The sequence below is a fragment of the Pholis gunnellus genome (genome assembly GCF_910591455.1).
Source record: "Pholis gunnellus genome assembly, chromosome: 20".
Lineage (NCBI taxonomy): Eukaryota > Metazoa > Chordata > Actinopteri > Perciformes > Pholidae > Pholis > Pholis gunnellus.
Window position 1 is genome coordinate 5,948,098 of NC_136547.1, and position 16,438 is coordinate 5,964,535.

Genomic DNA, 16,438 nt, shown 5'->3' on the forward strand with positions numbered 1-16,438 from the left:
GAAATACCAGTCGGTCTCTGGGGTGGACTCATGAAGCTTTCTACCTCGAGTCCCCCAGCACTGGGAAGCCGGCCCTTTTCAATAGATTTCTTCATAATGTCACTGTGGAAAGCTAATGCTTTCACTGTATGGAGGGCTCCGTCGTCCCCACGGAGCACTCGCCCCTTGACCACATTTGTCATACCCCGGAAGCCGTATTGTACAAGTCCCTGCCCTGATAATTCTCTTGACAAGGGACCACGACCGGGAGTAAGTCAGCTAAAGCTTTATTTTGCGACGTCAAAAAATGTCACAGCTGGTTAAGAAATGCTGCGGTGCCACATGTAGCCCGGTGGCTAGAACAAAATGCCTGCCTCTTTACATTTCTACTGTACGAGAGGGACGTTCAAAGAGAGATGGAGGGAGGCTTACCAATGCTTTTTTCACTACTTGGATCTTATTCGTAATACCGGCCTTGACTCCTGTTGGTACCAAGTTAATTACTCAGATTTATAATGACAATACGGACTTATCAACATTGCTAAGAGGACGCGTGATAGGCCACGAAACACCAGCAGTGAGACAATCAGAAACGTTCTTTGCTAATCCCCAGTTTAGCCGCACTAAATTGGATAGGAAAAAATATTCAGTTGTAAGCATCCATCACCGTTTACAGACTTAAGTCCCGGTTCAACTTTGGCCCACCGTAATTGCTGTTGTTGCGCGGCACATGATTATTAACGACATTTGTGGCTGCGCTCACTTTCGGTTTCCCCTTCTGCTTCTTGCCCCGTCGGATTTCATTGCAGCAAATGTCACTTTGTTGCCAGATCTCCGCAATTAACACGATGAGTACAACGTTACTAAAAACCAATGGGGGAAAAAAACAAACTGCAAACGCAGGTTGTAATAAACTTTGGAAGGAGCAAGGCTGTGTGACCATGACAGGGGAAGTTGCCAAAGAAAGAGTGAGCAGAGTGAGCATGTTCTTTTGTTCACAGCCGTCTTCCTCGCCCGTCGCTGGAGGTGTTTTTTTTTTTTTTTTAAAGGCGCCACAGGTCTCATCTTTTCCCTGTTCGCTTTCTCTGGGAGCACCGGCGTCATAATGAAGGTGTGTAATAGAACATGACACCATAATTATATTCTCCCAGTTAAGAGGCAGTGTTTACAACAAGGCTGCCTTTATTTTTCTCCCTCTTCGCACGCACTCGCTCTCTCTCTCTCTTTGTCTCGCCCTCTCGCCTGCCCCGTCTTCGCTTCATATCATGTGCCATTTAATTGCATTAAAAAAAAAAAAAAAAAAACGCTTGATGAAAAAATGAAAAAAGTAAATTGCTTTAAATTGCCTGTCACAGATTGTGTGGAGTCGCTGTAGAGCAATAAGACTCTGTGCACTGCGCTGGGTGCTGGGTAAGCAAGATTAATGTGTCTGCTGCCAATTTTCGAATGCCCCGTGATTCAGCGCTTAAAGAAATGCTTGGGATAACATTTTGAATCAGGACAATTAGCTATTAAATGTATCTATTGGTTTTATCGAGCGCGGGGGCCACGAGGATAGAGACGGGGCCACGGAGAGGCACACAAATGCATTTGTCAATACATATTGGATCTGGCCAGCTAATGGCTGTGCTGTTACACACAATGGGCCTGGGTGGTATTTTAGCCGAATCTAGACTTGGGAGTGACCTCCTAAGAGGAGGCCTACTCCCTGTCTCTCCTCCGTCCACCTCTCCCTACCTCCTCTTCCTGTTTTTCTTTTCCTTTTTCCTAACGAGGGATATGAGCGACACGGCAAAGCACCCTATCGCGCCCGTCGAGCCAAAGACTTTCACAGCAACCTAGAAAGAGCCCCGGGGGTGCAATTAAAAAGTGAGAGAGGAGAATGTCAGCCAGGGGGACGAGCAAAGGAGAAGAGAGCGAGAGGGAGGGAGGGGAGGAGAGAGGAAAGGAGGTTGGTGGTTGTGGTGCCACAGGTAACGTGGTTACAATACACAAAGGAGACCCTTAAAGGCTGGTAATGTGTGGAGGTGTCAGCAGCAGGTAGTTCCACCATCTCCGCTCTTCTTTGGCCTCCTCTTCCTCACCTGTGTATCTCAGACTCAGTTTGTTAAGACGACCCAGACAACTCAGAGGGGGTGTCATTCATTTTTACTCTGCTCGCCGGGGGAACTTTCAGCTAAATCCCGAGTGTGATTTGGGAAAACCGTGGGCTCGACCCAATTCCGGGGCTCTCCATTTGTCTTATTGCCCATGTGGGTTAGTGGTTCACAACACAGCTCCCGATGGCAAATGATCAAAAACAACCCAAAACGTGGGTAGCCGGGTGAACTTTTGCTCTGCAACTGTCTAAGAACAAGCCTCGTGTGTCCCTTGTCCTTGCAGCAAGATTGACACAGATGGAAACAGAAAGTAAAAAAAATCCTTGTCAATATATATTGATCTTTTGTTGAGCTGAGAAACAGCATCTACACACACTGCCGCATTGTCTTACAAAACAAAACCCCACTCCAACCTGACATACACAGAAGCACACGCCCCACAGATTAAGGCGAGGAAATTGATCACTAACGGGAGATTTCAGACAGATGGGGGATAATACCAAAAAAACGAGAAAAAAAAAACACTACGGAGTGAGGAGGGCAAAAATCATCATCATGAAAGACGGGCGAATAAACAGATGAAAATCCCCAGTCAAATTGGAATGCAAAGCTGAACTGGAATTCCTGACTGAATGTCAGCACTGTAGTGCAAAAACACCAGAGTCCTCGAGTCGAAATTAGGATTCAACCTGCGACACTGAAACGGCACCGAGATTTAGTTACCGGTCCTCTAAGTCCCCCTCCTGCTTCTAAATAGCACATTAAGTTTCCCTCCAACACGTGTCGCCAACATGCAACACTTATTCCAAACATTGAAGGATGTTATCGGGTGTTTTATCAGCAAGCTGCTAAAATCGATCTATAAACAAAAAGCACAAAGCTTTGGTATGAAACCCTCATATATACAGGATATTGGATAATCAATATCCTGATCATACATGACAGACAGGGACGTGAGGCTGTGACTGACAGTAATCCAAACAAATTAGCTCATATTATCCCAGTCAAAGGCAAAGGGTGTGCCCACAGCATTCATCCCAGTGCATCGCTTCGGAGCTCACTGCAAACACATTACCTTGCCTGGCTGCCCAAATGCATAGCAAATAACCCATATAAATCATACAATCTGGGCCAAGCCAATGAGAGCCCCCCCCCCCCTTATTTTCCCTGTTTTCTAGTTATTTCCGCCGTGCCATCCTTCAGCACAGCTTGCATTACTCAGTCCGGATCGTCTCACAAACCGGCGTCTGAATGGCCCAGTTTAGAACCCACCGAGGGGCTCCTGAAGTAACCTTTCCTCCAGTGCACTTGATTTTATGTCTCCACAGTCTGAACTAAATTGTGGGTTGCCAGCTCTCCACACAGTGCTCTGTTTTTCAGCTCACTCCCTCTTCTTTCTCCCTGTTGTCACTTTGACAAAAACAAAGATGGGATTCCATGAACCTGCTGCAGTGTTTATGGCTGGTGTTTATCATCGAGCTGCACGGCGATTGAAGAGGACCCTCTCAGCACATTATTTTAAAGGGTCCCTCTTCTCTGAAGTCACTCCAGATTCTCTTAGTATATTAGGGCAGCGTCGTTTTGCTCCGACTCTAGTGCCAAATAATGACTTTCAGCCCTGAAATAAACAGCGTCATCATAAACAACAGAGACTCTCACTTTTTTAGCGTGCAGTTTCTGATTCCACTTCTAAGAATTAATTGACTAAATGGGAGCTTAAAGTCATTATCTTCCCTCGCCAATCCCGCGCTAGGGGCTAATAAATGGAGGTTTGATTTCGCTAAATGTCCTCTCGCGAAGATTAATAATGCCTAGTACCCTGGTGGCAAACAGATGTGGTCATTCCCTGTTCGACGGCAGAACAAATGGGCACGAGACATCCTCGCCCATAAAGAGCAAAGAAATAATAGCTTAATGGCATTCATCCGGTGACACTTGAGCAGATGAGACATCCTCGGTTGTTTGCTTCCCTGTGTGTTGGCCGGTGCACATGTTTTGTCACCAGCGGCCGTGTGGTCCAACACAGCCCTCTTGTGAGGGATTGACAATGGCAGACAGAGGGGGGGGAAGAGGGGGGAGGGGGTCTGGCGGCTTCCTGCTTTCCCCACTGGGGCCTTTGTGGTGGTACACTGGTGGTTAGGGGAGCCTCCGTCTCTATGCAAATCACTGTTTGCTTCCCAAGTGTTTGTGTGTGCAGTCAAGCACAAGAGTCTGCTTTTTTTTTCTGTACGTTTAGCCCCGCGCAGGCTGGAGCAACAAGGCCAGAGCTGCATCAATGCAGGAATAATATTCACATTAACTCTGGTAATTAAAAGCTATTACTTCCACATCAACAGTGTCGTTTACCTCTTAATAACATTGCCCCGACCAGCGATATCAGATCACGCCAGCAGCCGCCGGTTTCAGAATGAATAGTGCGTCTCTGGAAGCAGATCCATTGATTGGACTACACAAAGGTCAAACTTGGCGCAGTGAATTGAAAATCAGTGAAGGAGTTGTGTTCCCACGTTCGTCTCGGCCTCCCCGTTGTGACAATTACATGAGAGGGAACGACGTAGAAGCACATTTCCATTCAGGCGTGCATCGACTGTAACAGCGGGTCAGCAGCGAGACAGCTACAAACACAATTGTCACACAACACTAAATATTGCATGGAGTGAAAAAACCAAACAATGACATCACACACCTAAAATATGGCCCTAATAAAAGGCTGCGGAGACGAAACGTGTCTCCCCCCCTCGACTAAGAGTAATGACCTTTCCTACGAGCCCACCATAAAAACACACAGCGACAGTCAGGGGCACCTGTTTTTACATTATTAATACTGGAAGCTTCACACACACTCACAAGGCGTTTGACTGTTCTCAAATTGGACAGAATTCTCTCAAACTGCACCCAACTAAAGCCACTGAGGCATTGGAGTGTTAAGGAAGCCATTTGTCACAGGCAGGACGTGTGCCGGGGTATCAGCCCGGCCTTGGGATAAAAAAACAAATGAAAATCATACGACTACAATTCAAGAATAAGCCCCTAAATTACTGTTGGCATCAGAATTCAAATGCCTCGTATAAATGCATATTTCTTTAGAAATGCTCCTCAAGAAATGAAAGGGGGGGGGGGGGGGGGGGGGGGGGGGGGGGGGGATTTGGCTTTGCTGCCATGACATTTTTGAATGGGTCCCGCAGTATTGTTGCTAGAATAAGGGTCTTTCTGCACTGCTCTCAATCCTAATCACGTCAAAGGGGATCCAGGCGTCCTCTAGATGAACAACAGACGGCCGTGATCTCCTCTGACCTTAACTGTGACTCATGTTTATTTACCTCGGCTAGTTATCCCCGAGGGACAGCGGACTCATCATTGAAATGAGCGCTGGGATGGGTTGCTTTTTTTTTTTTATTGCCACTCCCGGGACAACTCTAATGAACAAAGAAGACTGATTGATCCGAGTTAGCGTTTGATTCCCGAGCGCTGCCGAGACACACGACTCAATACGCCGGCACGCCAGCGGAGCACCCCCACATCTTTAATGACGCTCACCTTTTTCTCATGGCTGGTGTGACTTCCAGCTTATTTGTAATTACTGGCTGAACAACAGGCCCCGGCCATAGGTCACGGAGAGACACTGTAGCCGGCCATATGCGCTCCGGGGCCCAGGGGCCAGAGAGTGGGTGGACGTCGGCGCATTGGCACCCCGGCAAGTTACCAGAATGGTCGGGAGCAGGAGATTGAATTATTCGGGGACAGGAGACAGCCTTATCGAGCAGCGGCCACATTGCACTGAGGTTTTCACCCCAGTTTCTATTTCCCATTTCACACTTGGGCTATCGCCAGATAGGATATGTCCAGCCACCTCGTTTTACCCGCAGATTCTAAATCGCCAGCCACCAATCAAAAGAGGGTATAGTGCGTTATCTATCACCACCCGCGGCACCCTCCCCTCTATCTCCTAACCGTGAGCGCCTCCCCCCCTCCCCCCATCCTCCCCTGTATCACCAGCGCAGCAACGGCATGGTGTTATTACAGATAAACAATCAATACTGCATTAACGTGTCCACCTGGAGTTAAACAGGCAGACGGGGAAAATAATTCAACCCAATGTCATGGGCGGACTTCAAGGAACTAATCGTGCTCATGAACCCCTCTCTCGCTCTCTCTCTCTCTCTCTCTCTCTCTCTATATATATATATATATATATATATATATATATATATATACACAATTCAGGCCACTTTCTTTCATTATCCTGAGCCATCATTTCTTTGTGTTTGAGGTCACCAGATACATTTCTTTTCCTTCCTCTCCTCACTGGTCACAGAATGAAACCCCACTGCATTAAAGAAGTAATACCTTACTTTATAGCAAAGGTGACCATGGATATTGGAGAGCAGGGACCCATGCGATCGATTTGGAGCGAGGAATGGAAATTTTAACATGATTCCCGGCCAGACATTTTAACTCGGGAGTATTGGACCCCTGCTCTCTTGATGACTGCCTCCAATCCAACTATGCTGCTCCATTTCAAAATTCTGATGACGTCTTTATTCAAGGAAGGGGCCAGTGAGCGAGGCGAGCCCTGGGTGCCCTGCTGTTGGCCGTGTGGTCCCATTTTGCAAAGCTTGTATGCAGCAAATTTGCATCTACATTCCCATTTGTTGTCGTCTGTGAAAAAAAAAAGTAAAACAAAGGCTTTCTCATGAGGAGTCCCTGCCTCTCCCTCTCCCAGACTGGAATTAAATACTCCTCATTCCATCCTCATTCATTAGCCCCCACACCCACAGCCCTAACACCGTACAGGGGTATAAAATACTGCACACACACACACACACACACACACACAAAATAAAGGAGTTGGACTTGGCTGAATGATTGCCGAGACTGTTTACTAAAACTGCTGCTCACTCTGCTTTATTACAGAGTGCCAGGCTTTCCATTACTGCAAAGGGAGAGAGAAGGGGGGGGGGGGGGGGGGGGGGGGGGGGGGGGGGGGCAGAGGAGGAGGGAGCGGACAGAACAGAAAGGAGAGAGAGAGAGGGATGGAGAGAGAGAGAGAGAGAGGGAGAGACTGCCAATGTCAGATTAAAAGAAGAACGGGGAGAAAAAAAAAAGAAAGAAAGGCTCAGTTGATTTACACCTTCATTACTCTCCCCTAACTCTGCTTATTGCAAATCATGATGCTGCTTTATGAGCTGAATCCTCTATTACGACAAGGCCGGGAAGACGGTGCTTTAGTCCATAAAGCAACCGTACAGTAACCGCCACCCGGCAGCACCCGATCCACTCATCCTGCCGCCCAGCTGCCAGAGGGGAAGAGAAGCAAGACAAGCCGCTGCCGGGAACTTGCGCAAACCCCCCCCCCCCATCCAACGCGCAGTTCGCTTTGCTCGCTGTCCCCTTCCCCTGGCCCCGTGCCCGCGGACAACACACCTAGATGTCTCCGAGCCAGATGTCAAGGAAGTACAATTTAGTGGGTGCGCTGCTCTGCGGCTCCGTTGCGGTAAAAGAACTCACAGCGAGTGTTTAGCGTTCAGCGAGCGGTGCCATATTTAAGTCAACAAGCATGTGAGGCACCGGTGGTGTGTGTTTACTGTCTCCCCCACCGCCGTGTGACGAGGTGCTGCTGATGTGTTTACTCAAAGAGCTTGGTGTGTATTTAGACAGAGAACAGAATGTATTTATTTCATTTTTTATTTATTGAACCAAGAGGAGGTCTTCAGAGCACGCTTGCACTTTTTGATTAAATGTGTGTGTATGTGTGTGTGGCGAGAAAGGTCTAAGAGGAAGCGGCGGAGGAAGCCCCGGTTCAGGGCCTAATAAATCAGCAGATAGGCTGAGGCGTGTAGGTGAGTGCCGGGGTGTCAGTGTGCTGATGTAAACAGGGCACGGGTGCATAAGACACACTGGATGGAGGTTTGTTATGTGTATGTAACACACTGCTCCGACCTGGCCTGTCTGACTCCCATCTGGAACAGCGTTGACAGAAAAGTTGACAGATGCTTCACCAACGTCCATTATTTATGAGACTGAGGAGGATCCAAACCGCGTTTCGCAAGTGTCTGCTCCTGCTACTGTAGGTCGAGTTCTGACATCGCATTCCGTGTGTGTGTGTGTGTGTGTGTGTGTGTGTGTGTGTGTGTGTGTGTCCGCGCACACACCCGATGCTTCCCTGTGCTTGTGGTGGAAGGTAAGCAGCTGAATGTACGGGTCCACCTTTTTTTTTTTTGGGGACGTTTTTTGCTCAAATGTGTGTGCTTGCATATTTGTGTTCGCACGTTCACTCCAGACCCAAGTAAACACTCCGCCTACCGCTGTGAGTCTAACCCTTGACCTCTGGAGTGTCATTAAATCCCTGCTAGACAGGGCAGCCCTTCCACTGCCGCGTGGAGGACCGTAAACCAGCAAACTCCGGCACTCTTAAAACCCACTTAGAGGCTTACAGCTGGGAGGCCCGACCATGGGATTGAATTAAGGCTATGATTAATTGAATCTAGTGGTGAGTAACTTGAGTGACTGATGTCTCGTAGGACCAAAGGTCTAGACGCAATGCTTCAGAATAAAGCTATAGTCATGTATTCATTGACATCAAGGGCGCTTTCAGTGCGCCTCGGGCAAAGACGGTTGCCTCTTGTGTTATTGCTCGGAGTGCCGCTTTAAGCGCAAATACCACCGGCAGCGCCGCTGCTGCCGCTAAGCGTGCCAATGTTAATAAGCGCTCCGATATAATTAATACAAATGGAATGTTTAATGCAATTTTTCCATTTCAAAGAAATTCCCCCGGCATTGTTCCCAACAAACGAATTCAAACCCTCTTGCATTGTCCTCGGGCAAACAATAACCCAACTTTGGCATTACCTTCATTAAATCAAACTCAATTATTGCAGAGCGCTTGCAGCACCTCTGGTTCACAGGTTGGGACTCCGAGGCCGCCTGCTCCGGCAACTTAAAGGTCCTCTGTCCTGCCCCATTTCTCTTTGATGGACAGCGGCGTGAGGCAGTAATTGGAGGCCTGTGGGACCCGCACACATCCGTTTGTCACTTATTCATGTCAAAGCAGTGTTCAGCTGTTGGGGTTCTCAAAGAATAACCTTTTCTCTAAAGGGGACAGGTTTGCCTGACTGTCTGCGAGGCGCCCTGGGTATTGTTCAGCCCAGTATAGAGTACTGGCGCTGTTATGTGTGTCCCATGTTGCTGCAGAACGCTTGCATTGTGTCCTTCCCCGAGGAATATTCAGCCCCAGAACGGTACGCACGCTTTGATTCGGCAGGTGTGTTTTTTTTTCCACGGGAGGTCTTTCTATTTCTCTCGTTCACAACATGCCGTCCTAATGTTTTGAGAGGTAGCAGAACGACAGAAACTTCTCTTTTTTTCACTCCGGGGATTGAAAGTAAATAGAACCATTGCTGATGTCATTTACAGCACCTTAGAATGCAGCTTGCACATTGTACCTTTACGGGAAAAAAATAAGAAAGAAACTCACAAAGGCGTTCTGCGGGACAATAGCACAGCAGAAGAAACGGGCACACAATGGAGTCCAGATATCATTCACAACATAGACAGGAGACCATTATCCACAGAAGGAGGGGCCCGTCTGAAGGTGACAGGTTTCGGAGGGGGCCGGAGGAATTGTGCGCGCGACCGCTGCCACCGAGACAACACTCTCCCTGAAGCCTAACCTATAAGGACAGGTCTTTGCAGCGGCAATGCCCGCTGGGTTGAGGTGTTAACCGCCATCTGCAATAACCCGGATCATTACTCCTGGAGGCTGTTAGAGGGGAAAATCACATCACTCTGCTTTCACCGCAGCCAAGACAAATTGACACGTGAAAAAAGTCACACAAAGACGCACCTCGCTATGCACACGCAGGCACAAAGAGGGGTCCACAAACAAGCCCCGACCGCCGTCATCGTCTCTCACGCATGCAAACAAACACACATGTAATTACACACCTGCAAATCTATCACATACTGTCAGAGGCGTCTGGGGGGGGGGTGGGGGGGTTAACATACCGAGTGACATCCCAACAGCCAGTGTTTGCCTGAAGCCGACAGCTCTCACTGCGGCTGCCTCGTAGGGGTACAGTAAGCATCATTATCACCTTCTCTCACTCTCTCAAAGTCTCCCTTCCTTTAGCCACGACCCGAGCCTCTCCCTTCACTGTCTTCATTGTACTCCAGTCAGGCGCTAACGCTCCTTGTCCTGTGGCTGCACTCTCTTGATCTCCCATCACCCTCTCTCGTCATCCCGACAGTCAATATTACCCTTCCCTCTCCTTCCCTTTGCTTTCACAAAAAAAAGTCTCAAAAGTCAGACAATGTTTTCCCGCCTTTCTGCCAACCCCTTCGTGCACTTGCCCATCTTCCATACGCTTATTAACTGGCTGTCATGTTCAGCAGCCCCCCCCCCCCCCCACCCCCAGACAGAGTTTAGCGTTCCTCAGTCCACTTACTGCAGCCAGAGTTAAGCCTCTGGGCTTTACACGGACAGGAATCCAACTAGAGGGGGGAGGCAGGACCTGCGGACATGATCTGTCTGCTGCATTCACTCCCAGTCTTCCTCCTGCACCAAGACAAGACCGGAGACACGCATTATACAGGACACTACCTCCTGGATGTTTTTTTTTTTTCAATGACAGAATTCCCCATTTTGAAAAGCACAATGAATTGAAAAAAGCACACCTTCCTGATGATTTATCATTTATAGTCACATTTAAATCCATTAGTTGTACAAGTTTATTGTTTTGACACAAGGCGTAAAAACTACGCGAAGCAAGTTCACATAAAGATCAAATTTTTGATGACTGATGTTTATCTTTCAGTTTACATTAAATATAAATCTATGGAGCATTTTTTAAACCCTTCTTTACTGCTAATGAAGTTGTATTGCCACCTCTGTTCATTAATCTATACACGGTGTCTGGAAACAACTCGTGAACAAATTTCCATAAAAGTTGGTGGCGAGCTCAGGACCAGTTGATTAGTATTCACAGTGATCTGGATCTGAGATTTCCACTATTAGATGATTATTGTCCCCCCCCCCCCACACACACACACACACATATTGGATATAGAGATTTAATTCCAAATCCAATCCAAACCCTAACGGTACCCTCGCAGGGGGGGTCAAGAAATCGATTTCACCTCGCATTTAAGAAAGGGAGAATGTTCAGCGTCCTTGAAGGGGGCTTCCTTCTAGTTTCCGCTCATATTTTTTTGATGACACAATTCGACTAAGCTCAACTCTTCATAGTGTGGTAGCTACAACACTGCATTTTGTCATCTGCCCCCTTTCCGTCTCCACCCTCCCCCTTTCCCGGGGCAAACGGCGTAAGAAATGAGTCGTGGCTGGTGGATATACTTTCGCGCCCCTGCTTTACCAGTGTCGTTTCGGCAACTCTGAAATTGTGCCATGGTCTACAGGCCTTTGTTGTAAATCACTATCTCCCACTGTCAGACTGCAGTCTGCTGTACTCTGTGGATGCCTGGCTTTCTGCTGCCTCCTGGGTGACTAATATATCTTGTTAAATTGTGCTGAGAAGCGTGCGGAGAACTGTACACCTTCCCTCTTTGTACCGCGTTTGTTTGCTTGCATTTGTGCTTGTGTGTGCTACTTCAAGTTGCGTGTCAGTCTGTGTGTGTGTGTGTGTGTGTGCGTTTCATGACTGAATAGGTAAGGGAGGGGATGTTACTTTTTTTTGCAAATATGTTCACTAAACTCTGAGTCTGTCCAGGCTTTGTTGGTAATTCAGTTAGATTGCTATTCGGCCAGCTTCCGCTCGCCACCACCACCACCACCACCAGTATCGGGAGGGGAGTTGTGAAGCTATCTCTCAGCCACTTCATAATTAGAAAAGCTGTGGAGCCAAGCCACAGTTTGAGGGGGAAGAGGGAGAAGAAGAAGAAGAAGAAGAAAAAAAAGGCTGTTGGCAGACTGCGTTATTCAACATTGGCAGCAATTTACTCCGTCTCCCACCCCAAAGACATGAATCTAAGTGATTTCATAGTCACATCCCTCCAAGTGTGCCATACTGTATGAAAGCTGGACTCTTCTCTGCAGCTCTTAAGCCATGCACTGTGTGCTATCAGCTTCATCCAGCGCTACATACATTCACACATCTCTGTCTTGCCACTTTTGGAAATAGCTTTGTGAGTATCTCTACACAGTTTCTGTGTAATTGGTCTTCTCCTGCACAAAGCAGGGTAGAGATAATTAGCCATTGTTAAGGGAGGTGTAAATTGTCTGATCCATGTGTATTTATCTTCTGAGCGCCCGTGGAAAGCAAAGCGGGCCTATTTTTTGTGGGATTTGGGCAGACTCCACGGTGACGCTCTACTCTCCTGGGCCGCCGTCTCAAATCCCTTTTGCTAAAACCCATTGAAGAAACCGACTAAACCGCATCCCGTCTAATTGTAAGGTGTTTCGTTTTTTTTTTAGAGTCGTCGCAAATTCAATCTGCGATTATGGTCGACCTCCATAGAGAAGGTTGACGCCGGCTCCCTGCCAATCGTAGATTTAACGAGAAGCAGATGTCAAGGTTCCCGCCTGTTGGTAGGTGAGAAATACGTATTTTTCTTTGTCTGGTTTCTGTGATTGCGGTTGTGACTGCTCCGTAAATAGGCATCTCTGAAGGGAATCTGTCTCATTAGTAAGGCGCCGTTATTAAGTTGCCATCGTGCTTGCTGGAAATTTGCTCTATAATGGTCACAAGACGCCTCAGGAAAATGAAAGACAATGTAACTGTGGTGGGGGGAGGGGAGTCAAATCTGCTATTCTTCACAGGGTGGCTAACCAAAGTCGTTCCTGTGCAGCAGGTGCAGTGTTTCCGGAGAAAGAAAAAAGTGAAGAGAAAAGAGAAAAGAAAGCAGAGAAGCCCTGTTGGCTGGCACCGACGGAACTCAACTCCAAATAAATATTTGGCACAAGGAAAATCTGAAGAGGAAATCCCGCAGCACTCGCGGTACAAACAACGACGTGATTTATTATCACATCATGCAGACCGTGACTAATGCACTCAAACAATCAAGGTGCATCTAGTGAACTACAATGCCCAGGGGTGCTCTCTGCCGCTGACTTCAAAAAGCATCCGTAAGCGAAGCGCACACATATTAAGAGCCCCTTGCGCCGCGTGCCGGCTCAACAAACGTTCCACAAGTATCCGAGCGCACACGCGCAAGGAGGAGGAGGAGGAATAGGAAGAAGAGGAGGAGGAGGAGGAGTAGGAAGAACAGGAAGAAGAAGAAGAGGAGGAGGAAGAGAGGAGGCCGTGGACATTCCCACGGGGGAAGTTTGTTTCAGCCAGCAGCCACTGGGATGTGATTTTATTAGCTCCAGATGCTGCTGAAGAGAGGAACTAGAAATGCTCGATATGACGAGCGGGACACATCAGAAATGATGCTGCCCATCTGGAGCACAAATAATGTAATCAACTCGGGTCACCGGCCATCATCGTCTGGCCCGTCGGGTAAAACCCACCATCCTGTGTGACGTCAGCGCTCGCGGGGTGACAGGCTGGAGCGGGCCGGAATACCCCCCCCCCCCCCCCCCCCCCCCCAAGCTGCCGCACGATGAACAGAAGATATTTGGGAGAAGAGGAAGATGAAATGTGAGGGACTGTCTATTGTAATCTGAGCTATGGGTCCCAAATAAAATATCTCGACTCCCCTGTCTGTCAAATCAGTTTACTGCAGCGTTACTTTGACTGTCTTCATAGGAAGCGCCCACACAGCTCGGACCACAAACACATATGCATTGCTGTACTGTATGTCCCCCCCCCCCCCCCCCCCACACACACACATGCACACACACACACACACACACACACACACACACACACACACAGAAACTCTATTTGCACAGCCTTTAAATATTCAGTACCTGCCGCGTTTCCTGTACGACTTTGATCAGCCACAGATTCTACTCTGTCCCTTTCATCTCTGAACTTCAAACCCAGCGTATGAAAAAAAAAAAGAAAAAAAAGCTGGACCACTAAACCTGTTCTGGTTCAGACAATCTCTGTTCACCCAGCTGCTCTCTGTCTTTCTATAAAAAACAAGCAGGAAGTTGTTCCAATAATGACAAAAATATGAATGGGAATTAACCTTTACAAATGGAACTTCTTTTTCTTTGTGTGATTGCTCAAACATCCCCTTGATAAGCACACGTCCCTTGTTTGTAATTTAAAAAAGCATATGTGTGGAGAGGAGTGATTATTGCGGAATATTCGCCGGCTGGTTTGACAACACCCCCAAACAACTTCACAGCTCCCTCCAGACACATTACCTCGGGCTTACATTGAGCCAGTGCACTGACTAAACCATGGGCACGGAAACTTCCCCAAAGCACTAAATTCAATTTTCAGGATCGCATAGATCCTCCATCCTCATCCTCACAATGTCAATAACCTGCAACTTTTGAGCAAAGACGCCGAGTTAATTATTTCATTGCCCCCCCCCCCCCCCCCCCCCCCGCATTATTCAGCAATTACATTAAATATTCACAGCCACATCACTGATATCATCTTGTACAGTCAATAACGCTAGAAGACATGTTTTAGAAAACTTGACTCAACTCCGAGGGTACCCCCCCCCCCCCCCCCCCCCCTAAAAAAACCCAACAACAACCAAGGCCTTTCAGCCTGATCTCTAACACTAAGCACAACAAAATAGGCAGCAGGGCATCACAGTGCGACTGCGGGCAGCCGAAGATAGACCATCACGCGCCGTTATCAGAGCATGCCGTCCCTCCCGCATCGATTCGCATCCCGCGGATTTGCCACTGGCTGCAGTGAGATCGGAGGAGAGGGGGAGATGAGGAAGAACAATTCAACACATCCAACGATAAGATTCAATGCGTGCGTTAAAAAAAAAGTGGGGGGGGGGGGCACGTTCACGCAGTGACAAAATGAGGTGCGTTTTTGGAGCCCTGGCCCGCATGCTCGCATCACTTTTTTTTTTAGCGCGGCGGGGCAGAAACGTACTGCGTCGTGCACGAACTGAACCGGGGGGGGGGGGGGGGGGGTTACATTTTCGTTTTCTGCATCGACACATGAATGAGAAATTACGCACGGAGTCATCCAACAAAATGCAAAAGTTGATGAACCCCGCTGGCATTCGATTGACCCCCCCACCCCCACCCGCAATAAGTTGATGAATGCTGCGCAGATTAATGTATATAACTTCCGATTGATACTAATTCAAAGCCCGGAGCTCCTGCCAATCATTAGTGTTATTGACTTTGCTCCACTGCCAATTTAATTAGAGTGTACACAAGAGGAGACGCAGCTCTTATATAAGCAACTATTTCGCATTGGTCATTTGCGCGTGTGAGCAACCCAGAATAACCCGACTCGGACATTTCAAAAAACGCTGCAGAGCAAAGTGCTCTGCTCTCTCTGTTCGAGCGGCGAACGTCTTTCAAACGAGACACATTTTTTTTCAAAGCGCATAGAAGTTGCGAACAGAGATCCCGCTCACCTGATAATGAAGTTTATTCTAGGAGGGAATTTTTCATTTTTTCCTTCCCGGGGTTGAGGAGGCGCGCGTCGGAGCCCAAGAGTGTGTATCCGTTCACTGCAGCTTTTGTTGCCCGTTGGTCCACCTCAACTGCGCGTCTCAGTCGCGCTGCATCACTTCTCGCTGTGGATGTCAGGGAGGCTGAAAGGCTGAGGGGACTCAACCCTCCCATTGGCTGCCATTCACGAGTCCCCCAGCAGAGCACGGCGTGAAAAAAGAAAAAGAAAAGAGAAGGGGAGGAAAAAGAACAAAAAACACACACACGACCGATAAAAACAAAAGGAAGGTGGAGGCTGCCTTTCAACTGCCGTGCGATGTTCAAGTTTAATACAAGAGTCAAGTGATTGTTGTTTCTTTGTGCATGTGCTTCCTTGACATTTGCATAATCCCTGATTAATAGTTGCAAAGTCAGAGGTTGAGTGTGGGTTTGAACCGAGCGATAAACGGTTATTTTCGTAAACGCCTCCAGTTAGACTGCCAGCTTTCCTGAAGTCTAAAACCTTGGAAGCCATGGATCATGTATGATTATACAATTGCTAATTAAATTTAGCTCTGTATGAAGAAAAACGATAAAAAAAAAGCACCAGCAATAATGCCGGTGCAAATTAGCTTGTGTTTCATTTGACCATGTTGTTACTGTGATCAAGGCACTCTCATAGTGATACTTTTACATTTTAATTCTGTTTGCAAAGTTAGTGAGGTTGCATTTGAATAATAACAGTTACGTTTATGAACTATATAAATACATCTGCTGCAGCAACTATGAATTATATATTTACTAATTAGGCCTACCTCACCTTTTATGTCAATAACAACACTTTGATTATGCTATGGTGCAAACTGGTTTCATAAAT

At 47.7% G+C, this 16,438-nt stretch overlaps 1 protein-coding gene across 1 annotated transcript in view; it reads right to left on the minus strand.

The window, feature by feature from the left end:
• Nucleotides 1–15,637, minus strand: part of LOC306712391 (cadherin-6-like) — a 55,500-nt gene extending 39,863 nt beyond the window's left edge. Inside the window, exon 1 of the mRNA XM_079181645.1 lies at nt 15,546–15,637. The gene's annotated coding sequence lies outside the window, so the exon portion shown is untranslated. The remainder of the gene's footprint in view (nt 1–15,545) is intronic.
• Nucleotides 15,638–16,438: the final 801 nt, after the last annotated feature.